Raw genomic sequence first — 24,868 nt, 5'->3', positions numbered from 1 at the left:
GCGGTACGCCAGCAAAGCTAGCTAATTACGACTCTATTCATGCTTCCTTCTTTCGACGCCAAGAAAGCTCGTGTGTTGGAGTCATTTTCAGGCCTCTCCTAGCGAACTGAGGCTCGGTGCTTACGTACCTCGCTGCAAAGCGCCCTTATATAGCGCGCAATGATATGTTTATAGCGTAGAAATTTTAAGGCTGCTTCCTTCAAAAATCCGTCTGTCGTTAAAACTCACACGATGCGATCTTCGTCGCAGTTGAAGCGCAATTTCTGTCGCATGAGTCGAAGGTGTCGCCCACTGCCGCCAACCGCATGTCGTACTCAACACAGTGACCGCTGCGATTTTTCCTCAACACTGTGCCGATAACAGCGAGGCCTATTTTGCAGTTTCTTTTGGGAAAATGACGTATGTCGCTGAGCAAGCTCTGAATAGCGCCACTAATTGAATGTGGCCTTGGATTGGGCTGGCGGTACGTGCCATCGTAGCCGACACGCGACCAAGACAGAAAAGCTTGTAGGTCGGAATCGGTTCGGCGATTTCCATGCGTTTGCTGGCGCGCTAAGTTGTTCTACACGCGAAGCTCTCTCTCTGGATGGCTTAGCGTGGCGATATCACGTGCTTTTGCGTGCCTTTGGGTTGCTTACACGCACTGCCAGTTGATAATACTATCACGTGTTACTCACGAGATGTCCGGTGAATGTCGTTCCAATTTTCTGGTATGCTATGTACGAGCAACTCGCGATATGCGGAAACACCATAGTTGTAGCGTGGCGTGCCTTGACTAACGGATGAACTTAAAGAATATGCAAATACGCTACAATGCTGTGTCCAGGGCATGACAGCATCACTTCCGACGTTCAGACACCACGCTACTCATGCAAAAACTTAGTCTGGTTCGTGTCTACTTTGATGTGTAATTTACCGATGAATTAATTGCTTCATTTCAAGGTACTGTTACTTCCCCTGATAGACGCGACTGCTTATCAAGCTTGCGAAGTGACACATGCAAATTTTAAGTGTTAAAGAATATTCCACAGCACGATCAATTTGTTCTCGCAGCATTATTGCACAACAAGCACCATTTCAACAGCTTCGTCTGTTTCCTTATGTACCATCTGCTGCTGCATGAAAACGAATAAGCATTCAATATGTTGCAAAGTTTGTATTAGTACTGCATTTGTATTAACCCTCACTTCAAAAGCTAATCGAATATTGCACTTACTTCAGTGTATTGAATTATTTTGTTTTTGGTGGTCGTAACATCACACACTAGTCAAAAAAACTAATCACCGCAAATATACTTGCTTTCATCTGCACCCCCTGCAACACGTGCAAGAATGTGGAAAGCTGGCAAACACCTTCTATTAAGCAGAAAATGCTTTTAGCCCCCGTTGTCAGCGACCTTCAAATGACCTTGGGCCAAAAGCCAGAGCCTTCATCCGCGCATTGTTGCGACAAAGAAACGAGATCATCCAGGCAACTACAGAAAACTTAGCGGGCAACTGAAGTACTTTTCAAAATAAGTCAGATTTCAGCGAATTGAAAGTTTTTCAGCCACTGAATACGAAAATCATAGTTTAACAGGTCATAAATCACCGCCACTCGCTTTATTTGGCAAAAACAAGCCGCAGCGTCTGTGGGGGACGCCGCGCGCCATTGACGGGCTCTGATGGCGAAGACGATCGTGACGTCATTTTAGGTATCTGCGGGGTGCGTGATTCGAATAGAGCGCTCACGTGACCCCTGTAATGACGTGATCTACGCGCCCAGTCTTTCGCCGCTATGCTTGGCGCGCGACGGGGTGAGGGCGAAGCTTCAACGAAAATTTAAACGGCGATTGCAGCACTGCTTCGTGCACAATCGAGAAAATAACTTCAGTAGTTGAATTATACGGCGAGAGCCTTCGAAACCACCGTAACTCTTTCAATTCTAAAACCTCTTCAGCTTCCCTTTAAGAAATATGGTCTCTGGCCCCATAATCCTTGTACAGCACCGCATTACATACGCAAGTTACTGCCCAAACAACGTACAAAAAGATATCGCTTCCCAGCTGTGTCTAATGTTTGTTCATAATATAACTCAAGCTGTAACTATCACTATGCTGAGGTTTGTCAGTTCCAATAGCGCGTTAAAAAGGCAGATGCAGTGTACCATACACATGCGTGGCGCAGATCACAGCGTTGCCTTTTCAACACCAGAGGTCCGTGAGTTTCCCGGCGCGGGTTTGGCGCCACTTCCTTCGAGAGATGGCGACACGCTGCGTGACCATCCAGGCCCTGTCCGGCGCATCGTTGATAGTTGTGAGACGGTTGTGAGTAACCGTCATAATTACTCCAACCAATCTGTTTTTCCGGTAGCTATTTCATGCTTAAATATACTCTCAATAACGGGAGAGCCAACGTTTTTGTAAACAGTAGATAACACAGTAAAGAAAAGCAAATCGAAATTGCTCCGTCAAGACCTTCCCTTCCTACGAATAATTGCTTCCTTTTATGCGCGGACGGTTCTTGCGCGTGTTCAAATAATCAAGCATGCATGCGTATCACGACGCATAAGCCATACCCAAGCAGTTAGAAGAAAAGTTGCTTATAAGCTTGCAGTTACATGTATCACTGCATAAACTCGTATAACCATATCCTTTCATGACTTTATATTTAGAGTACCATGAAACTTGCGAGATATACGACAGCATGACAGTTGATCATCACCATCATGAACATTTATTGATCTCTATAGAATCTTTTGTTGTAGTCCGCCAGGGTCATCGTGGACGCTCTTAATTAGGTTTGGCAGGGATGGAGCTCCAACAGGCTCAGCAGCCCTGCGTGCCCACTGCACGAGACGAATTTACTGCCAGCAGCGGTCCCTGGCCAGCAGTGCCTGCCATTGATCGGCATTTGTATTTACAATTTTTGGGACTGCGGTTGTAAGTTCGCATTTCCATGGGGTGTGATACAAGGCGCGCTTTTTACCTCCCTTTGGGCGAGTTAGCTTCGTATCTTGTGGGGTACATTTTACTGAGTAGGATTAATCTGGGCAACATTCCTGTCTGGAGCGGTGTCCATTCAGTGGCGTCCACCCTCGTGAAAGGTATATATAGGGGAGGATACCGTATCCTGGTTGCCCTGCATTGTTACACTAAGGTCGAGTGTTCGTTTGGAACAAATGGTGCACCATCGAGTGTGGATTATTCCGTTGCTCGGATTGTACTCCACCGAGCTACCATGTCTGCCTCCTCGTTCCCCGTTATTCCTGCATGTCCCGATACCCCCACAGGACCTTGTGTTGGATCAGCTGTGGTTTGTGTGACGCCGCCTGTTTTTTTGAAGAGTGCGCGGTGGCTTATAGCGCCGTTCAGGAAATGCCAACAGGCGTCTTCAGAATCAGCTAGAATGGCTCGAGATTTGCCGGTTCGGAAGCCAGCCGCCGCTGCTAGAGCGACAGCTGGATCCTGAGCTTCAGTCACGGTGCTTTGGCGCATTGAGCAGCTTGTGCTTTATCGATGGTTTGCAATGACGACCGTGACCACTCTGTGTCCATCAAGTTCACCATGTATCCAGCCGTCCGCCTGTGCTCTCTTAAGCGTTGCAATAATTTTCTAAATACTAAAGGCACAAGTATGATGGCAATACCAGTGAGAAGCACCATTCAAAGAGCCTATTAGCCAGTGTCACCATGAACTGCTTGAAAGCTCTCTTTTTATGCTACCACATATGTCCGCGAGGCTGTCTCGAAAAGCTTTGAAATCGTAGCCTAGTACCGTCCAAAAATTTTCATTTGTGGCTCCGCAGTAATCACGAAAGGAGAAAAATAAGCATTTCTCCTTCAAGCGGAACACCTCTAATAGTGTGGTTGTTGGAGCTCAATATCTTGTTTTTTCAATACATTCCTCCATTTTTAACGTGCTCGCGGCCATCGCAGCACAGAATTCTATGCTTTCGTGCTGAAAAACTGTGGACCGTATCTTGTACCACCCCGAGAATATGAGGTGGAAAGTACAAACACGGATGGGGGAGAGGGGGAAGAGGTTTTTGGGCGTCGTCGAGACTCTTATCTACTCTTCCACCGTGGTCACTACGTACAAGACTAGCACGTGGTCCTGTTCACCGGATGTTTTTCTCAGGCCATCTGACGAACCGTGCTCCTAGGTCTTGAAAAGTGAGCTGGTCACGAAGTTCGTTTTCGAAAAGAACGCACCAGTATTGTAGATCTCCAGGACGCCAATTCAGGGTTTCAACTGGCTGTAGAAGACCCCGTTGAACTTGCGCCAAGGATACGTTGAAGCACAAGCCAACGACGTGAGTTTAGACGACGCCCGCAGGCCGATAGGCATCACGAAATACAGTTACAATTCGGTGAATTGGAGATGCAACACAACAGGGCCTAATCAAGCTCGTTTTTCTCTGGCATCTATTTCAGCGTTATACTTCAGAAAAATTCGTGAGACCACAACATTTACGTGGGGACAGATTACCAGCGAAGCTGTAGCCTGCGTACATGGGCTGCATACATTATGAAAGCATTTTTTTAAATGGCACCATAACACGACGAAAAAAACGCTGCTGCGGTCACCGCACTTGCCATGCATCTGCCGCAACCACTGCTGCAGCTGCGCCAGCACCTTTGACGCGCGTGACCACACAAGCGGAGGCCACGTGCACAGGCGCCGTCGCCAGGCTGTTTCCTCCTCTCCCCTACCCGTCCCCATTCCTGTCCACGCACCGTGTCCCCAATACGGATGTAAGCCGCCAGGGTACCCTCCTGGAAACGCATGCGGGGGATGTATACGGAGGCTAGATGTAAATTGCTTCGCCGTAACAAATAAGGCCATTTCATTTATTTAGGAACAGGCTACCGCTGCCTCATGACATCTGTAGCGCAATTCCGCGATAGCTTCCAAGGAACGTGGCGATAGTCGAGGCTAGAGCTTATGACGTGCCAGTTGCCTGTTCTGGCGGACAGCATGTTACATCGTAGTCCACACGCAACTGGTTGTCGCCACCAAGCATTAAGGTTAGGTACTTATCCTTATATCTCTAATCGTTGCCTTGGTGGTTGCCTTGGTTTGTTTTCCCACCGATATTTGGGACACAGCGAAATGTAGAGGGCGAGGATTTTATGTGTACCCTTCTCACAAACTTTGCCTTTCTGGTAATTGAGGCTCTCTTGGTTTTTTTAAGCACCAGGGTGACATTCACCGAAGGCAACACCAGGGTATACATAATATTCGGAACGGAAACAAAAGCTCAAGTCATACTGATGAAAAAAAAGCGGGTTTGGGATAAATTTAATCCTTACTATATTGACACTGCATGCTTCGATTATCCGACCCCTGGTATTGGCTTTCATGTTATCGATATAAAAGGGTACGGCGATTATGTGGAGGCAAGAATGTTTTGGTGACTTAAAGAATCGTACCACAGACGTCTTAAGGGTGTCAGAAAAATAAACAATGAAAGCGCGACTCATGCCACTGTACAAAAATCGTATAAAGATCTGTATTCTGAAGGTTCAAGAGCAACACACTCTAATTATCGCATGAAGTCTACGAAAGGTAAATAGGGTCCTTTGCTCGGCCAGTTCTATACTAAGGTGACGCTGTTTCGAGAAAGTTGAAAAATGCAGGCACAAGTGAAATAAATGAGACGGGACAAGGCTGGACTTACAGCTAAGTTTTACTGTGAAAAACATTCCCACGCATTGCTAACTGGCATGCACACAAGACATTTAAAAAAGCGAGATCTTTATTTAAAAATAATAAACAGCACAGAAACGCGCGCTTGGCTCCTAGCTTCTAGAGCTTGACAAGGTGTAGTCTACTAGAGATTTTACATGCTTCCAAGTGGCCTGTGAAATCTTGAATGCCTGGAAGGGGATGGGGCTCCTGCTTTGCCCAGGGGGCGCTGCGAAAATGGTGCTAAAAAGCGCCCTCTGTCCTGAACTGTGTAGTACAAAGCGCGGTCGTCTGCTTCGGAAAGCACGTTTACAATACGGAAGTTGAGAAATTGGGCAGCTACAACATCTTTGAGGAATACGCGACCGCGGTCCTCATAGCTGAAAGAGTGGCTCTAACGAACCAGTGACGTGCAGTTCTAGAAAAGCTTGGCTTCACGCCACGACCGCTGTACTGCGACGAGGATACAGTGTTACTGGACAGGGACACGAGATCTCATATTACCGTGGCGTCGATACCAAAGAATATGCACGCAACGTACCATGCAGGTAGAAGACGAGCACGAGCTGCATCCTTGTGGAATTGTTTTGGGAAATGTTCTACCGCGTACTACACAGACGCTAACAGAGCCAGTAGATAGACTCACACGCTAGCAGTCGCTCAAAAACAACGTGTCATAACGGCCACAGTCGTAGCTCGGCCACGTGTGCGGCCAAAGCGGCTGCAATAGCCGTGGCCATTGCAGACGCGGAACACAGAAACGAATCGGCAGTCATACTCTCCGACTCGCAGACAGCGTATCGCGTGTTTCTCAAGGGGATGGTACCCAAAATGGTACGCAGAATTCTGGGACAAACTCTGACAGAACACCACGACATTATTGTGTCCGGCTCACGATAGCTTGGAGGATAACGTTGCGGCGGACCGTATAGCTTGAGGGTTCTACAACCGAGCCGCGGCCGAGCCGAGCGCGGGACTTCTTCTAAGCACTCGTGACATTCTTCTACAACAGCGGGAGGAACTCGGAGAGTACGGTCATCCACACAAGGTCCTTAACAGACAGCATAGTAGGGGCTGGCGACGCATTCAAACAGCTTCCCCAACATGCATCAACTCAGTAAAATAAACTAGATTTCTACAAACTAGATTTCTGGACGTCTGCCCATGGTGTTCTAAAAAACCCACACTACAACATATCACATGGGAGTACCTGGAACGGCCTTCACATATTACTAGCCCATACATAACTGCACATCCACTTATCTTAAATAGGCAGTGGGAGGCATGGCTTGCGGACGAGAGGAAGGAGAGCCAAGTGGATCTCCTAGACCAAGCCCAGGGAGCCGCCCGCGCCAGTGGAGCCCTGGACTAAGGGCCCAGCCACGCTCGCCTACTTTTCTTTTTCAAAAATAAAGTCTCCTTCCGTCCTTCCTTTACAATACGGACTCGCCACTTTCGGTTCTATTGTACCAGGGCTTGCAGCGAATACCAGGCGCCGAAGATTTCTTTCAGGGGCGGCATGCTGCGTACCCGCAAGAAGTTATGCAACGCCTAATACGTGGGCACTGTTCAAAAAATAAGCGGCGAAGATTTAGCGCTGTGTCAATCGCAAGCGAGGCGAGTCGTTTACGAAGTTCAACTTCAGGTAAGGTTCGCACGCTGCAAGATTCAGGCGCACAAACTCGAGGAAATGCTTGGTATAAATGAATTCAAAGGAGCAATAAGCATACATCATGTGTACGGAACTGCTCGAGCACAAGATGGTACGCGCCGTGACGGCAGCGGTCTTTCAGCATGCCGCGATGTATGAACTGCTCGAGCGCATGATCCTACGCGCTGCGACGGCAGCCGTCTTTCGACATGCCGCGAAACGGCGTGCCTCCTGCAAACTTTCTTGACTGCATGCCGCTAGACAAGTAGTGCCTGCGCTGTAGTAGCGACCATCTGTCCCTTTAGCACAAGATAAACAAGTGATGCAATCAATGCATATGAGCGCGCAGTATTGTGCGCGAGAATCGCACTGCAGCGCGAGCTCGCGCGCTGCTCGCTTGATGTAGCTTTTAATGAAAGCGCTCAAAAATCGATGTGATGTAATCAATACTACCTGGCTGCGCTTTCTCAACGAACTGGCTTGAGGTCAAAGATGAGCACATTATCTCTCTAACCTGTGCTGCTCGTAGTGAGGTAGTGAATTGCGACCGAATCAGCCCGACCGTTTGTGGTCATTTGCAAACACCTGAACTTCACCACTTCGCACCGGTCGAATTGTTAATTGTCGCTGTAGCCGGGTCTCTAATCGTGAATCCCCATCCATGGCTGCTGCTATGTCGGCCTGCCATTTAATAGTGATTATCTGAATCAGATGTTCGACTTCACCTGTAGTCTGTATAGGCAGATAGGCGGGGTGACTGGCCGAATTGCTTTTCCCGTTGCTCACAAAGTGGCGACTGCATATCGTGGTGTTGCGCGCTGCTTCCCATGGTTTGTAGTCGGGTCTGTAGGTGCAAAAGACCGAATTCCAGCAACGCAGATAAACAAGCAAGCTTCAAGATAGGCAAAGCAATCAGTATGGCGCGAAGTTTCGCTTACCCAGCGCGACGAACTGCAGTTATCCAGTGCGCCCGACGCTCCGCTTGGTTAGGCCTTAAAGGAAAACGGTAGAATCTGATGTTCGGAGTCAGGCCTTCCTGTTCGTGGCAGCCCACGACGCAGCAACAACGACGGTGACGCTTTTTCTAGGCTGAGCTAGGTCTCTCCGGATCGGCGTCGCCGATTCCTTCTGCTTCCGGCATTACGTCGCACGGCACACGGAGAGTCCGTTTTCGTTAAACTATAGGCTGCGGCCAGCTCAAAGCGTGGTCTGTGAGAAGTGGCGAGCCTTCTCGCGCTCGCAACAGGGCAGAAAAAAGTGCAAATCGGCGCAAAACTCAGGCTAGAAGCGTGCTTCGCTAAAGCAAGGGCTCAATACTACCCAAGTTGGTACTGCCCAGATAACGTTTCTCGCCCCCACCAGGCGCCGAAACTCCAGTGCCATGCGCTCATAGCTATCGTGGACCGTATGAGCGTTGAGCGCCCGGTTATTGCCGCATGGACGCGTCACCCAATTTTACTTGGGCACCAGATAGAGTGGCGAGGCCGAACTGCAGGATGCAGGGTGAATAATAATTAGAAACGATCAAACGCTGAATGAAGACGGGGTGCGGACAAGATGTGACAGGTGGACTAAGCGTGATCATGTGGCGGGTTGCGCTATGCTTGGATGGCTAATTTAAATTGCAGGGCCTCGTCACCTCAGGAAAGTCTTCAAACATTCGAGCGTACGCGCATGGTTGAATCAGCGTGGCGGAGGCCAGTGGGAGCGAAAGCCGACAGAACTACAGCGATGTAAAGTCATATCTTGCTCTCAATCAGGCGACGGCGGTGCATGCTCACGTAGAGGCCAAAATGGGTCAGGACGAATAGGCTGATGGGCGTCCACTGCGCTGAAGACCCACTGGAATGTGAGCCGCAAGCCAAAGTCGAGAGCGAGGAACCGTAGACTGTAGGTGACGATTGAGGTAGAGTTCACCGTGCGCAGCGTAGGGCCAGATAACTTAGAAGCGCAGTAACTCTTGGAGGACGGCAGTTCGCTGGCTTCGGCACCTGTGTCTACATGGAAGCGCAAGCCGGAAATGTGATCCATAGCAACGAAAAGGAGGCCGGGTTGTAAGGCGAGGTCACATGCCACCGTAAGTGATCTCGCAGTGTGTTTACCTACCACTGGCATGGCGACCTGTACTGGCGGGCGCGGTGCTGCAAAGTGCGATGGTACCAACAAATAAGAGAGCTTCGAAGATTCCGCGAGCGGGAACTGTCCGGAGAAAAAGACGGTGAATGGCACGTTCAGGGGAGCCGTGCTTTTCACTAAAGGATGGCCGAAGGACTTACGTGGATACGGCTAGCTGGTAGATCCCGAACTTTAAACGGGCCTTGACTGTGGACTTAGGAGCTGAAGAGATGGTGGTGACAGAAGTCGCGTCGTGGATTCGATCAGCGAACTGGACGAGGCAGTCGAGGGTCAAGTCTGCCGCAGCGGTCAAGACAAGGCGCGTCGTCTACGGCAAGCGCTGTAGGAAGAGCTCCTTCAACAATGCGCACTTCGCGCCGGCGTTGCGTAGTCCCCAGGGCCGTAGCATGCTCTTGCGCAGCTGCGAAGTGCGCCGATCTCCGAGATCCTCTGATGTGAGCAGGTGCTGGGGGCGCGCACACTCAGATGCCTGCTGCGGTCCAAAATACTCTGATTCATCGAAAAGTATAAGGACGGCAAAAAACGGACACAGACATTTTCTTCTTTGATTATAGCATTCAAGAAGCATTTAACCCTGCCAATACATGGATGCGGAACCTCAACTGTGGGCTAAATTGAAATAGAATACAACTGAAATGCGAAAAAAAAAAACAAAGTATGTAATCATCATCAACCTGGTAGCGCCCACTGCAGGGCAAAATCATTTCCCATACTTCTCCGACTACTCCAGTCGTGTGCTAATTGTAGCCATATTGTCCCTGCAAACTTCTTATTTATTTATTTATTTATTTATTTATTTATTTATTTATTTATTTATTTATTAGCATTACCCTCGGTGCCAGAGGCATTATAGAGGGGAGCGGAAGATACGGGAAAGGAGACACTATACAGGTTCTTCTTCTGCTAATACAATGTTAGCTAAAACGATGAGATAATTGCGAGATAATTGCGATAATTCAAGCAATTGACCGATAACAAACATAATTACATAGTTGGTTAGTTACATTGCAATACACTTGTGTTAAATCATTATGAAACTGCGAATAGTGAACAGTGGACGTGACTGCTCCAGGAAGGAAGTTCCAGTCCTGTGAGGTGCGGGGTACAAATGACTGATAACATGTTTGCATTAAGCACGACATTATTCCCACCTTTTATGCATGATCGAAACGAGGGGAAATGTATGATGGAGGAAGAATAAGGTCGTTCTGTAGGGCGGGATTGTAGTATGTCTTGTGGAAGAGACATAGACAAGAAAACTTGTGGTGACAGGAGAGTGACGCAAGCTGTAGGGACTCTTTCATTAAAGTGATACTGGCAGCACGACTGTAGTTTCTTAGAATGGAGCAGACAGAGTTATTTTGGACTAGCTCGAGGGCAGAAATTAATATAGCAGTGCGGAGGTCCCAGATTGAAGAGGCATATTCGAGTTTAGTTCAGATCAAAGACTTGTAAAGGAGGAGTTTTAAAGAAACAGGAGCAGATGAAAAATTGCGCCGGAGGTAACCTATCGAGCGGTTTGCATTGCTAATTATTTTGCTAATCGAAGAGCCCAAGAAAGAGAGGAAGTTATGTGGACGCCTAAGTAGCAATAGGATGTTACTGATTCGAGAGCGGAATTCTCGAGCAAGTAGGAAATGGGGCAAGAAGTTGTACGGGAGATGCGTAATGCCTTACATTTTGTTGTGTTGAGTTCCATCAGCCAGACTTTACACCAGTTAGATATACAGCTGATATCGTTTTGAAGGATCGTAACATCATTTTGGTCAATAATGTCTCGGAAGACTACGCAATCGAGGGCGAATAAGTGAATTTTAGAGGTCACGCGTTACGGCAGGTTATTAATATAAATGAGAGGCAGAAGAGGGCCGAGCACTGAACCTTGGGGCACGCCAGAATGAACTGGCCTCAACGGGTAAATACAATTGTTAGCAGACACGAATTGTGAGCGTCCGGTTAGAAAATATTCGATCCAGGAGAGAGGTTTCCTAACAATGTTCAATTTGCTTAATTTAAAGAGAATTAAACTGTGGCAAACTTTTTCAAAAGCTTTTGCAAAATCTAGGAAGACACAGTCAGCTACAGAACGACGATCAAGAATTGTATGTAGCTTGTGTGTAAAAGAAGCCAACTGTGTTTCGCAGGAAAGAGATCGGCGGAAACCATGTTGAGCCTTCGAAAAGAACGAGTTGGCATCAAGGAAATAAACAATGTTTGTGCATAGAACATGTTCGAGGATTTTATACGGGATACTAGTTAGTGAAATCGGGCCAGGGGTCAATTTTTACTTCCATATTTATGAATTGGGACCACCTTTCCGACTTTCCAGTCGGATGGCAGTATGGGTTCATCAATTTATTGTGGGAATATTTTGGATAGCATAATACTAGAATATATATTGGTACTTTTTAAGAATTTAGCATTGATAAGGTCAATTCCTGGGCTTGAGGACACTTTCAATGATTCGATAATTTTTTCGATGCCAAGGGGTTGAATAATTACTGGATCTATTGTTAGAGAATCAAAATACTGCACGTTGGGAAGTGTTGTAGACGAGGTTGTAACCAAATTACGGCAAAATACATCATTTAATACCACAGAGCAGTCGGCAACTGGAATTTCATCGCCAGAAGAGTCAAGTAACGTGATTTCGCTTTTACGGTCGGGGTGAATGGTTCGCCAAAACTTTTTTGGATCATTACTGAGCATAGCTGGCAGAGTATTTTGTAGGAAATTATTACGAGAACATTTCAGTGTGGAGACATAAGCATTATTCGCTTTCAGATATGCATCTCACCGCTGCTCGGAGGGAGAATGCTTGGCAGAGCGATAGAGCCGCTTTTTTTTGTTATGAAGTAGTTTTAAATTCGATTTATACCAAAGTGCTTTTGAATGCGAAGAAATAGTGCGCATAGGTACATGCTTGTCGATTAGTTCATGTACTTTTGTTGTAAACATATTCCAGTTAGTTTCGATAGTACGGCTTCCAAATCATCTAAGAAAACGTTGAGAAACGTAGACAGTTCGTTATTAATAGCTTCAAAATTGGCTTTACTGTAATTACGAAGGGACGTTCTCACTCTCCGGTTTATCGACTGACAATACTTTGCTTCAAAACAGAGCGTTATAATAACAATAATAATAATAATAATAATACTTTATTGACACAGGAATTCCGCCAACACTAATACATAATAGGCCTGCCAAAGCCGCATTGGGCTTGAAGGGCGGAGCCGACAGAAAGCGTTTAACACAATGTAATATCGCGGATAACACAAGATATGCAGAAACATTGTTAGCAGGCGCGGACACAGAAGAGAAACACAAGCAGCAATGAGGAGGCAAAAAATGAAAACAAACCACGTATCCTGCGATGAAAAGTAACATAACCCAGCATTCTTAATACAAAGCAAGAAAACATACATTAGGCGTTTGTATATCACTTAAGAACCATCAATTATCCTATTCACAACAGCCAACAAAAAACAATCGAAATAGGAACCAAAAAGAGACAGGAATATATATATGACATCTGAAGGAGCAGGTCACTGAAACAAAACAAAAGTACTCTTTACACGCTCTATTCACACACATCATTATGTGTAAAATGAAAGAAATAAATTGATGTATTTGCTCCAGTACCCTAAAGTTATGTAGGGTTTCAATGCACGTGAAAGAACCAACCGTGTAATGGATTAGAGGTTAATGCGACGAAGAATTTGTTTTAATTTATACTTTGATTTCGCGAGAAAGGCACTTGCTGGTAGTTTATCGAGAGAGGAAGGGATGAAGTAATTACGAGTGCGCTGACCGTACTTGGTTGAGCAGTGAGGGACCCGAAAACGGTCTTTTGGCCGGAGACAACGAGCAGGAACATTTTCGACCTTGTATTTGTGCGACCAGAAATGCCTCAGGATGGCCGTTTCCGCTAGAAGGGCTTTAAAATCTGGCAACCTTAAGGCGTTGAAAAGGTCGATGCCGGTGGTTAAACCTAAATCATAACCAATAATTTTCAGAATATATCGAAGGATAGAGTTGACTATTTTTCCATCGAATCGCGCAGTGACCGTACAACGTAATCCCATAGCTTAGCATACCGTAGCCCAGAGCTTGCAAAACAATTTTACGAACGGAGAGTGGCTTGTCATACCTGATATTGTGTAATGTACCTGAAACTGCACGTAATCTTGAGCATATATGGGCCAGATGCGTATTCCATGTGAAGTCACTGTCGAGGAAAACGCCGAGGTATTTCACTGTTGAAGTATATGGAACCGGTGAGCAGGTGCAGGGGGAGCAAGATGAAGAGTGTGCCAGTAATGGAAGGTTTAAACTGACTTTCTTCAAAGGATTATGAAAACATATAAGCTGTGTTTTCAAGACGTTTACTTTAACGACATTGTTAGTGAACCAGTTCATAACGCTGATCGTTGCATCTTGTAAAAGGGAGATTGCATCTGAAAAACGGGGAGCTTGAGACAAGATAACTGTGTCGTCTGCGTGCTGAAATCTAAAAGTAGGGGTAGCAGCGGCGAGGTCATTCACATATAGATTGAAAAGAAGTGGACTTAATATAGATCCCTGGTGCACTCCGGCTTTTATTGAAGTTGGATTACTCCGGTACTGGCCAATGGAGACCAACTGCGTTCTATCCTCCAAAAAGTTTGAAAGTAGTTTTAGGAAAGGCCCACGAAATCCCATCAAGGAATGTTTATATAACAAAAGACTATGGCAAACACTGTCGAAAGCATTGCTAACATCATGAAAAAGACACATACGACCTGGTTAGCTTCAAAAGCTGAAGTTATAATGTCTGAAATATCCTCAAGGAGAGCCTGTGTGCCTCTGCCTGGAACAAAACCATACTGCGTACTTGAAAAAAGGCTACTGGCATCGAAGTACGTCGACATGACTTGCAGCAGGTGCTTTTCTAATATTTGAGAGATACACGGCACAATTGAAATTGGGCGATCATTTTCGTATCTATTTCATGCACCACTCTTGAAGAGCGGTATGACTTTGGCCTTTTTCATTTCTGTAGGTATAATACCATTGGTTAAAATGTGATTCAGCAGTGATAACAGCACATACTTAACAGCGTCGACATTTCTGCGTAACTCGTCCACAGAAATGCCATCAACGCCCGGTGATTTACCAGCCTTTAGGTTAAAAAGAATTGATCTGAGATCAAGTTCTGATAGAGGAGGAAGGTGTGCAGATTTGTATACGCTGTTCCTGAAAGTACAGTGATCAGGGTGTGGTTTAGCAGTGCCAGAAACCTGCGAGAAGTATGTAATAAATTCATTTGAAACAGTTGCTCCATCTGCAGAAAAATGGGACTGAAGTGGTAACAGGCGACCACCACGTTTGAATTTACCTCTTAATTCATTTGCAAGAGACCACATCTTATTCATGTCCGAACGAGCTTCTTTGAATTTTTGGGGCCTATGATTTCGCTTTGCTAGCCAAATCATGGAATTCACTCGATTTCTACATGTTTTCAATTTCAGTAGTAGCTCCGAACAATTTGGAGCCCGTTTAGCATTGGCCCACATAAGGTCTTTTTCCTTCATCATCATCATCAGCCTAGTTACGCCCACTGCAGGGCAAAGGCCTCTCCCATACTTTTCCAACTACCCCGGTCATGTACTAATTGTGGCCATGTTGTCCCTGCAAACGTCTTAATGTCATCCGCCCACCTAACTTTCTGCCGCCCCCTACTACGCTTTCCTTCCCTTGGAATCCAGACCGTAACCCTTAATGACCATCGGTTATCTTCCCTCCTCATTACATGTCCGGCCCATGCCCATTTCTTTTTCTTGATTTCAACTAAGATATCATTTACCCGCGTTTGTTCCCTCACCCAATCTGCTCTTTTCTTATCCCTTAACGTTACACCTATCATTCTTCTTTCCATGGCTCGTTGCGTCGTCCTCAATTTCAGCAGAACCCTTTTCGTAACCCTCCAGGTTTCTGCCCCGTAGGTGAGTACTGGTAAGACACAGCTGTTATACACTTTCCTCTTGAGGGATAGTGGCAACCTGCTGTTCATGATTTGAGAATGCCTGCCAAACGCACCCCAGCCCATTCTTATTCTTCTGGTTATTTCAGTCTCATGATCCGGATCCGGGGTCACAACCTGCCCTAAGTAGATGTATTCCCTTACCACTTCCAGTGCCTCGCTACCTATCGTAAACTGCTGTTCTCTTCCGAGACTGTTAAACATTACTTTAGTTTTCTGTAGATTAATTTTCAGACCCACCCTTCTGCTTTGCCTCTCCAGGTCAGTGAGCATGCATTGCAATTGGTCTCCTGAGTTACTAAGCAAGGCAATATCATCAGCGAATCGCAAGTTGCTAAGGTATTCTCCATCAACTTTTATCCCCAATTCTTCCCACTCCAGGTCACTGAATACCTCCTGTAAACACGCTGTGAATAGCATTGGAGATATCGTATCTCCCTGTCTGACGCCTTTATTGGGATTTTGTTGCTTTCTTTGTGGAGGATTACGGTGGCTGTGGAACCGCTATAGATAGCTTCCAGTATCTTTACATATGGCTCATCTACACCCTGATTCCGTAGTGGCTTCATGACTGCTGAGGTTTCGACTGAATCAAATGCTTTTTCGTAATCAATGAAGGCTATATATAAGGGTTAGTTATATTCCGCACATTTCTCTATCAGCTGATTGATAGTGTGAATATGGTCTATTGTTGAGTAGCCTTTACGGAATCCTGCCTGGTCCTTTGGTTGACAGAAGTCTAAGGTATTCCTGATTCTATTTGCGATTACCTTAGTAAATACTTTGTAGGCAACGGACAGTAAGCTGATCGGTCTATAATTTTTCAAGTCTTTGGCGTCCTCTTTCTTATGGATTAGGATTATGTTAGCGTTTTTCCAAGATTCCGGTACGTTCGAGGTCATGAGGCATTGTGTATATAGGGCGGCCAACCTTTCTAGGACAGTGTTCCCACCATCCTTCAACAAATCTGCTGTTACCTGATCCTCCCCAGCTGCCTTCCCCCTTTGCATAGCTCCCAAGGCGTTCTTTACCTCTTCCGGTGTTACTTGTGGGAATTCAAGTTCGTCTAGACTATTCTATCTCACCTTATCGTCGTGGGTGTTACTGGTACTGTATAAATCTCTATAAAACTCTTCAGCCGCTTGAACTATCTCATCCATATTAGTAACGATATTGCCGGCTTTGTCTCTTAACGCACACATCTGATTCTTGCCTATTCCTAGTTTCTTCTTTACTGCTTTTAGGCTTCCTCCAATCCTGAGAGCCTGTTCAATTTTATCCATATTATAGTTCCTTATGTCCGCTGTCTTACGCTTGTTGATTAACTTAGAAAGTTCTGCCAGTGCTATTCGAGCTGTAGGGTTACAGGCTTTCATACATCGACGTTTCTTGATCAGATCTTTCGTCTCCTGCGATAGCTTACTGGTTTCCTGTTTAACGGCGTTACCACCGACTTCTATTGCGCACTCCTTAATGATGCCGATAAGATTGTCGTTCATTGCTTCAACACTATGGTCTTGTTCCTGGGTTAAAGCCGAATACCTGTTCTGTAGCTTGATCCGGAATTCCTCTAGTTTCCCTCTTACCGCAAACTCATTGATTGGTTTCTTATGTACCAGTTTCTTCCGTTCCCTCCTCAAGTCAAGGCTAATTCGAGTTCTTACCATCCTATGGTCACTGCAGCGCACCTTGCCGAGCACGTCTACATCTTGTATGATGCCAGTGTTCGCGCAGAGTATAAAGTCGATTTCATTTCTAGTCTCACCATTCGGGCTCCTCCATGTCCACTTTCGGCTAACCCGCTTGCGGAAAAAAGTATTCATTATCCGAATATTATTCTGTTTTGCAAACTCTACTAATAACTCTCCTCTGCTATTCCTAGAGCCTATGCCATATTCCCCCACTGACTTGTCTCCGGCCTGCTTCTTGCCTACCCTGGCATTGAAATCGCCCATCAGTATACTGTATTTTGTTTTGACTTTACCCATCGCCGATTCCACGTCTTCATAGAAGCTTTCGACTTCCTGGTCATCATGACTAGATGTAGGGGCGTAGACCTGTATAACCTTCATTTTGTACCTCTTCTTAAGTTTAACAACAAGACATGCCACCCTCTCGTTAATGCTATAGAATTCCTGTATGTTACCAGCTATGTTCTTATTAATCAGGAATCCGACTCCTAGTTCTCGTCTCTCTGCTAAGCCCCAGTAGCACAAGACGTGCCCGCTTTTTAGCACTGTATATGCTTCTTTTGGCCTGCTAACTTCACTGAACCCTATTATATCCCATTTACTGCCCTCTAATTCCTCCAATAGCACTGCTAGACTCGCCTCACTAGATAACATTCAAGCGTTAAACGTTGCCAGGTTCATATTCCAATGGCGGCCTGTCCGGAGCCAGGCATTCTTAGCACCCTCTGCAGCGTCGCAGGTCTGACCGCCGCCGTGGTCAGTTGCTTCGCAGCTGCTGGAGACTGAGGGCCGGGGTTTGATTGTTGTGTTCATATAGGAGGTTGTGGCCAAGTACTGCACCAGGGTGGCCAATCCTGCTCTGGTGAGAGAGTGCGTTACCGGTTCTGGTCACCGGGATCAGGCCGCACTCCAGGCCTGTTTGTGCAATATTCTCAACACACGGTTGTAGTTTTTTTTTTCAGGTATTTTCCAGTGGAGAATTCTGCGGTCCGGGATTTGAATCACGGTCCTCTTGCACGGGAGGCGGATACTGTACCGTCCCCGCAGGAGGTAAATTTAAAAATAAATTGTGGGCTTTTACGTGACAAAACCACTTTCTGATTATGAGGCACGCCGTAGTGGAGGACTCCGGAAATTTCGACCACCTGGGGTTCTTTACCGTGCACCTAAATCTAAGTACACGGGTGTTTTCGCATTTCGCCCCCATCGAAATGCGGCCGCCGTGGCCGGGATCCGATCCCGCGACCTCGTGCTCAGCAGTCTAACACCATAGCCACTGAGTAACCACGGCGGGTCCCGCAGGAGTTGTACGCCTCATTTAATATACAGTGGTGCCCTATTTGATCAGTCGAGGTGGACCAATCTGAGCTCGGTTATACCGCACGGATGGCACTCGGCTAGAGAACCTGGTATTTATGATCTGCACATGTGAGGCCATACATATTTGAAGATATATATCTTTCTTTCTTTTTTTATTTTAGGAGGGTTCCCGTACAGTGACAAAATAAAGGAAAAGACATTAAAAGAAAGAAAAAAAGAAAGAAAAAGGGGCGAAAAAAAGGAACATAACAGGTGATTTGAACTCGTGACCCTTCGATGTTGCCCGAAAAGATAGCTCAGTCGGTTGGTTCGTCAGGCCCTAGGTCACTTTCAAGCGCCACAGCTCCTGCTCCGAGCCTCACACTTACGTGGAAAGGGACTCATGTTGTCCGCGGTAGTCGGTAGTCAGAGTGGTTGGAAGGCATACTTTCTTGGAAAAATGTCCGCCCGAGGAGAAGAGCGAACTCGAGCGGCTTAAGAGACTAGGAAAACTGCCCTAAAATATTTAGACTTGAGGGAAAGCTACGTTAACAAACTATAACACGGGAATCAGAACTCGAATACGACGAGAGAAATTATTGAGACGTGGAAAATTTCCTTGAAATAAATATGGTTTGCGAGACAAATGCTTGTAAGTATTGAACCTCTTAAAAGATGAGGGGGAAATATGCGCTCACCGAGAGGTCATCGTCTGCACGGGAGCACCACCAGGCACCTTACTGAGATGGGGGGGGGGGCTCTGCGGGCCGGACACAAAGCCTCCCTTCTCCGCCGGCCAAGCGGGGAAAACGCGCTTTCCGATCGCTCAAGGTTGCGCGGACATAGTGTAACTCTAGCGTCTAGGAGAAGCTTAACCAGGTGCGATGGCGGCACGCATAGCGTGGGAAGCTAGCCGCCACTATAACAATCTCAAGGACTGCTGCTGACGAGGGCGAAATACCTTGGTGTAATTATAATAACCCTAATAGGACTACTTTCGAAAGAAAAAAGAACGAAAAAGAAAAAAGAAAAAAAAAGTGAAACGGCCCAGAGGGCTATACTACGAGAGCTATGACTGATAGTTCTCTCTCTCTCTCTCTCTCTCTCTCTCTCTATATATATATATATATATATATATATATATATATATATATATATTCCTCTCATCTATGGGATTGCATGCGCGCGCTGTTGCTTTGTTTCTGCGTGTAGTAGTTAAGAGAGCCACTTTAAGGGCGGAGAAGAAGGAAGGAAAGGAAAGCAAAAACTGCAGCGCCGTGGTTTTAAAGCGCACCCGTGGTAGAGAAACGGAAGGCGATATAAGCGTGCGTAGCCATGATACGCACACGACAAACTGCCTTAACATTTTTAGCCTTGAGGGAAAGCTTCGGTAACAAACGATAGCACGGCAGTCAGCACTCGAATATAATTATAACCCTATTAATAATTGTAAATATTCATCTCATCTATGGGATCTAATGCGCGCGCTGTTGCTTTGTCTCTGCGTGTAGTAGTTAAGAGAGCCAGTTTAAGGGCGGAGAAGAAGGAAGGAAAGGAAAGTCTCTGAAGCAAAACTGCAGCGCCGTGGTTTTAAAGCGCACCCGTGGTAGAGAAACGGAAGGCGATATAAGCGTACGTGGCCATGGTACGCACCCGACAAACTGCCTTAAAATATTTAGACTTGAGGGAAAGCTTCGTTAACAAACTATAACACGGCAATCAGAACTCGAATACGACGAGAGAAAAAATTGAGACGTGCAAAATTTCCTTGAAATAAATATGGTTTGCGAGACAAATGCTTGTAAGTATTGAACCTCTTAAAAGATGAGGGGGAAATATGCGCTCACCGAGAAATCATCGTCTGCACGGGACCACCACCAGGCACCTTACTGAGATTTCCTCAATTGCCGCTAATATTTGTGGCGATAGCCATTTCTTCTCTTCTCGACGTAATCTCATTTTTACAAACCGGGTGCATTTGTTTCTGTAATTGTGGAGAATCTGAACAAAAAGGTTGCATAAATGAGCTGGAGAGAGTGTATATAACATGGACTGCCAGTCATGCTTTGTGACGCATTCGTCAAAGAGCTTAGGAGCAACAATGCAAATGTCCTTTGTCATGCTGTTGACTTTCGAAGGCGTGGCATTTTCTACAAGACGACAACAGACGAAGTAATGATCAGCGACCTTGGTTTCAACAACAGCTGCCTGCATCGCATAATCGGAGCACCGAACATTAATATGGTCAATGCAGGATTTAACCAACTTTCCACACAGGAATTCTTCACGCGTTGCTTGATGTATAATGCCTTCTAATCCCTATTTAGATAATAGATCGAGATAGTCGGTGACCGGTGGCAGAGTGGGGCGGAGGGTGTGGATGTTTATATCGCCTAGCACACGCACGTTTTCGTCAAGAGATAGGGTTGATAGTGCTGTGTCAAGCTCTGATAAGAATAAGCGAACATTGCAACAAGGCGGCCGGTACACAGACAAAACAGCCAATGAAGTCTCAAATGAGAATATTCGCAGAGCAACAACTTCAGCTTGCGAAAAGAAAAGCGGTATTTCTGATACAGACCACTTGTCTTTCACAAATACGACCACGCCCCCTCCTTTACGCAACGTGCGAATGTATGAAAACAACTTGTAACCTGGTGTAGAATAAGAAGACATGGCGTCCACAGGAACATTAATTTCTGTCAAAACAAAGACGTCACAGATAGACAGGAAAGGCTAAGTTAAAGCGCAAAAATGATTCCAGTGTTTACGGATGCTGCGGATATTAACATGGGTGGCAGTGAAGGCATTAACGGTGTTAGCAATAAAAAAGTTATGAACGTCTGAGAAGGTATGAAACGACAGTGATCTAGCTACATCCATATTTACACGAGCTTTTAGAGGTCAATTGCAGTATCAATGCGAATGAGAGGAGCACCCTCAGCTTTTCTGGCCAGCACCCTTCCGTTGCGTGTCCAGGCAAACTTGTAGTCCTTTTCCTTCCCTTTTAGGCGAGCCTGACGAAATAAATATTGGTTAGCGCGTGTCAGATTGTCGTTGAAATATAGCCGAGGATTTGGAGCGATTCCATTAAAGACAAGACTTGGGAGACAACTGCGAGAATCGAGCAACTTTTGCTTGATTGCTACAGTTTGCGCTTGCACAAGAATAGCCGGGATGGAATCCTTGCGAGCTGGTAGCCTGTGTGCAACAGAAACATCTGAAGGCTCAAACTCTATGTCAAGCTTTTCCGCCACTTGACCCAGTACAGATATCAGGTCCTCGTTATGCTGAACGGAGAAACTGTGTATCTCAAGATTACATCTGGTGTACTGCTCAAGGGCATTGATTTCAGTGGTCATGCTGTGGAGGGCTGCAGTCTGAGAAGAAACTGTCGATGACAACGTCTCGCACTGGGCACGAAGCTGGCCATGTTCAGCTTGGCTATCTGACAACGCCGAAAGTACGGAATCGTATTTTGAGGACAGAAACTCAATATACTTCTGTATTTCCGCAACAGACTCAGTCAGCTTTTCTCCCTAGGTTTTGAATTCCAGAAGTTCTTCCATCGTAACTACAAGTGCTTCTACAATTGTTGTAAGCTGATCCAGTTTGTTCTTGACTTCTGTTAACTGATGTGAGAACGAAACGTCGCTATTGGTGGATCCAGATTGCCTACATGTCTGGCAGGACCAAGCTTCGCGTTTTTCGGAGGTCATTTTAGTGTAGGTACCCTCAGCAACACCGAATAACTTTTGCCAAGACGATACCACCGCTTGCACAATGAGTACGTTAAACATTCACCGTCTGCAGGTAACACCAGGAGGCAAACAGCACAAATATTCGGCATCTTGTTGTAGTCAGCGGCAAACGTGGACACGTGAGAAAAATACAAAAGCAGGCTGATACAAGGACTCACCTGCCGACAGCAAGGTAAAAGCAGTCACTTGCTGGTCACGGTTTGCCGCCGACTGCAGAGAAGCCCGGCGAAAGCGAGGTTTAAATAACCGCAGATGGACGTGACGTGAGGGGCGTTGACTTCAGCGACATCGGTGGCGGCAAAGAGCCGACTAGTAGCGTCCCAGGCAGCAGGTCAGCATTCCGCATGCGCCGATGTGTATTCCAAGACGAAGCAGCCTTTGCAGACAGAAGATCCTCCCACAAGCTGATAGGGATGCAGCCACGCAACCTGCCAACAGCAAGGTAAAAGCAGTCACTTGTTGGTCACGGTTTGCCGCCGAAATGATCGCTAATACCTGGCAGACACGATATACCAGAGACCATATCAGGGCAGTACCTTAGTATAAGAAGGTCAAGCGTATTTGCCGTATTGTGCGAAAGCCTAGTAGGTTGGGAGACAAGCTGATAAAGAGAAAATACCGAGCAAATATTAATAAAGTCAAAGCTTTCTGATGAAAACGGTTTCAAAGCCGGGGGCTCAGAAAACCAGGAAATGTTGGGAAAGTTGAAGTCTCCCAGGAGAAAAATGAAAGCGTTAGGATGACGTGCAATAATGGTATCAATGGCATGATGTATATGGGCAGCCAAATTTGAGAAATTGTTGGGTGGACGATAGCAAACCCTAAACACAAAGCTTTGATGAGAGATATAAGCCGGCGCCCACACAATTTCTAGATTAGTTTGAACAGCAATATAGGAAGACGGAATATGTCGCGAAATAGCCAACATAACACCGCCTCCTACACGTGATTAAAGGTCACAGCGATAAATGCTGAAGCGAGGTGCGTCATGAAACATTTCGTTGTCAGTAATGTTTGGGTGAAGGCAGGTTTCAATAAGCGCAATGATAGATGAATTGCATGTGTCAACAACTGATTCAAGTGACTCACGCTTATTAAGTACGCTTCTGACATTTGCCAACAGTACGACACACTGGGTACCGGCAACAAACCACCATGTCCCCTCGCGCTTACCTATGGTGGTATTTCGCCAGTCAAGTTTGGCGCTGAAGGTCGCCATACACTGTTAGTTGAATCACCAGAAATGGGCGGGTTTAGCTCTTTAAGGCTGCTGCCGGCTCCGTCGTACACGTAGCGTTTATTGTGAACAATGAGCTTGTGCCGCAGCTGGAAGTTCGGTGACCCAGGTAAACCTTTGGCGAATTCAACCAGCTTTCTTCTAGCATGACGAGTGGCTGCGGAAAAGTCTTCGGCAACTGACATTCTATCCTCTGTCAATTTTGACCGTAATGCCAGCACATTTTGTCTAGTTTTAAAAGAAGTAAACTTTATAATAACAGGCCGACATCCTTATGCTGTGAAAGTGCCTAAACGTTGGGGGCGCTCGATCTCGGATCCCGAGATGCTACTGCCCATCATGGTGGACAACACGGCAAGCGCTTTCTGCTCGGTTTGTTGCCATGCTTCACGTGCGTCAGTAATACCATATATTATCAAGTTTTCGCGTCTGGACCGATCTTCTGGATCATCTATGCAATTCTGGATTGAAGCTTGCTGTGACGTCAGGCGCGTGGCAGTATCCTGCACGGCAGCTATGTGATGGCTCATGGAGATCTAGAGTTCAAGAGTTCAAGTTGAAGAGTTTCAATGCGGTCAAGCACGTCAATGAACCTAGATTCTAATGTTTCTTGGTTAGACTTGATTGTTTTAATAATGGCTATTGCAGTCGCTTGGCCCAATGAAAAATCTTTTGATAGTTATTTGATGCTGTCATTTGTCTTTTTCCGAATCTGCATTATGACACCTATCTCCGCGTGCTGCGAATCGCTTTCGATTTGAGTAGATTGAGTGCGGGCTGGACCAGGGTTAGTCTCAATGTCACCACAGCAGAGCAACAACAAAGAAGAATCAAAGCAATTGCACAAAGTTTCACAAAGCTCCCGTGGGCATGGGAGCACTACCAAGCAGGGTCGTCCGACCTTCTAGCGAAGATAGAAAAGCGGTTACACACCTGCGGAGCGTAGAAAACGAAGGGATTAGCCATGCTTCCGCGACGGCTGCTCCCATGCCCACTGGAAGCACAAGGTGGCGGCCATGCATATAAATACGGGTCGGGACTTGATTCCAGCGTCGACCTTGTCAACTTGATACCAGGGAAATTGGTGATCCGAGGCATGAATTCGTTGAGTGCGCGGGCTCCTTGCAAGCGGTAGTGCTGCGCGGGGCTTTCGGTGAGCGACACTGCGAAGGGCGGGATGGCGGACGGCGTAGCGACCAGGTAGTAGACCACCAGGTTAACAAGGGCCTGCGGAGCGTAGAAAACGAAGGCATTAGCCATGATTCCGCGACAGCTGCTCCCGTGCCCACTCAAAGGTGGGCATGGTAATCTTATCCACCCAGCTAACTTTCTGCCGCCCTCTGCTACGCTTCCCTTTTGTTGGAATCCAGTCCGTAACCCTTAATTACCATCGGTTATCTTCC

At 46.4% G+C, this 24,868-nt stretch overlaps 1 protein-coding gene across 12 annotated transcripts in view; it reads left to right on the top strand.

The window, feature by feature from the left end:
* The window catches only part of LOC129384481 (uncharacterized), a 564,425-nt gene that overhangs the window by 221,030 nt on the left and 318,527 nt on the right, over nt 1-24,868 (top strand). For 10 of the 12 annotated variants that reach the window (XR_011890220.1, XR_011890217.1, XR_011890222.1 and 7 more), the window contains one exon: nt 5,175-5,379. The exons of the other annotated variants lie outside the window; for them this stretch is intronic. The gene's annotated coding sequence lies outside the window, so the exon portion shown is untranslated. The remainder of the gene's footprint in view (nt 1-5,174; nt 5,380-24,868) is intronic. 12 annotated transcript variants of the gene reach the window in all.

This window comes from Dermacentor andersoni, chromosome 9 (assembly GCF_023375885.2).
Source record: "Dermacentor andersoni chromosome 9, qqDerAnde1_hic_scaffold, whole genome shotgun sequence".
Classification (NCBI taxonomy): Eukaryota; Metazoa; Arthropoda; class Arachnida; order Ixodida; family Ixodidae; genus Dermacentor; species Dermacentor andersoni.
Note: the sequence above shows the minus strand (reverse complement) of the source record. Positions and strands in the feature narration are given on the sequence as shown.